The 1,435-nt window shown below is 43.1% G+C and overlaps 1 long non-coding RNA gene across 1 annotated transcript; it reads left to right on the plus strand.

The window, feature by feature from the left end:
- The first annotated feature begins 202 nt into the window (after positions 1–202).
- Positions 203–893, plus strand: LOC111864577. The gene is made up of 2 exons (XR_002842826.2): positions 203–760; positions 842–893. It is a non-coding gene; the product is annotated as an uncharacterized LOC111864577 (long non-coding RNA).
- Positions 894–1,435: the final 542 nt, after the last annotated feature.

Raw genomic sequence — 1,435 nt, forward strand, 5'->3', positions numbered from 1 at the left:
GGTCAGTTTAATGTTAGTGCTTAATCGCTCACTTTTAAATGGGGATTATATTCTTATAAATTTTCTGAAGGCCTTGGCTTTGATAGTATTGTAACGTGTTTTGCCACCGAAGACGGCGTTCGTATTGTTAACTGGTTTATTTAACATCCTACATGACTTGGCTACAATTAATTATAACACTGTTACGGGTTTAGACAATTTACAACCCTACACAATAATCTGTCCACTCTACCTTCTGTAGTCTACACGTATTCACAGTACGATACGGGAGCTATACCAATGCCATAGTATTACACACTTCAAATTCTATTGTGAGCGAAGCATCTGCTTCTCACACTATCACTTACGTTCCTGTATTCTTTCCGCTGCACCTGAACTCGGCGACTGTTCCAATTCAACTGTCTCCTAATCACACACTGCTCCTTATTTATCCTCGGAATGGACAAGAGCGGACAATAGAGAACAGTGACGTAATAGGCGCCGGTGTTTACTTCCAACGTGGTTACCGCGTGTCAGGAAACATGTCACATGACTAGCGTTGTTACGTCCGTTTGTGATGAAGGGGGAGAAGTGTTCACTGCCTGTTACCGGAGCAACGGCAGCGATCAAATGCCAACACGTCACCGCAGCGCGGGAGGGGATGTCAACCATAACACATTGTTTCACAGTATATAAGTGTAATCGCCAAGAGGCTTTCTTATCGAAGATGGCGTCGAGATATTTTACACTATTTACAGTTTGAACGTTTCGTCCATTCAGGGTAAGATGGGAATCAGGCGGTCGACAACTGTGAGAGAGGTATATTCCCCGAGTTTTATTATAGTTAATTTTGATATTCCAGCGCTCACACCAGGTCACAACTGAGCTGAGACCACGCTGGAGTTTCCTGACAACAAAACCCTTCTTTAGATGTGACTGATCGACCGTCAGTCGCAATGTGACTTTGACTTGTACTTCTACTACTACTACTTGGTAGCGCCGGGAATCGAACCCGGACTTCTGTATCTGTATCCAGGTTGATGTGCCATTTCAGAAGCCACAAGCCTTCTGATAATACGAGGGAAAGTAAAAAATTATCAGCACTTTCGCCATAACGCATATTTGGTTTGTCCCACTGCCTTCTGTGCGTGCATGCATGTCTGCCTTCTTAGGGTTGGTTCTACTGTGGTCACGTGGGTCACGTGATCAAAGTTTGCCATTTCGTCAGATTCATTTGATGTGTAAAGTTTCCAGCTGTAACTTAGATAATTGCTAAAATATGATTGTGTGTTGTGTTACATTGTTACAAGGTGTAGGTCCAGCAACCATTTTAGTAAAAAAAAAAAGGCTCTCTTTGAAACATCAAATTGCTATGCACAAGAATCACTACAAGACAGAGAAGTAAAGTATCCAATAGGGCCGCGCCATAGCTCAAGCGGTTAGTCGTTGGCTTCCC

The sequence above is a fragment of the Cryptotermes secundus genome, unplaced genomic scaffold (assembly GCF_002891405.2).
Source record: "Cryptotermes secundus unplaced genomic scaffold, Csec_1.0 scaffold18618, whole genome shotgun sequence".
Lineage (NCBI taxonomy): Eukaryota > Metazoa > Arthropoda > Insecta > Blattodea > Kalotermitidae > Cryptotermes > Cryptotermes secundus.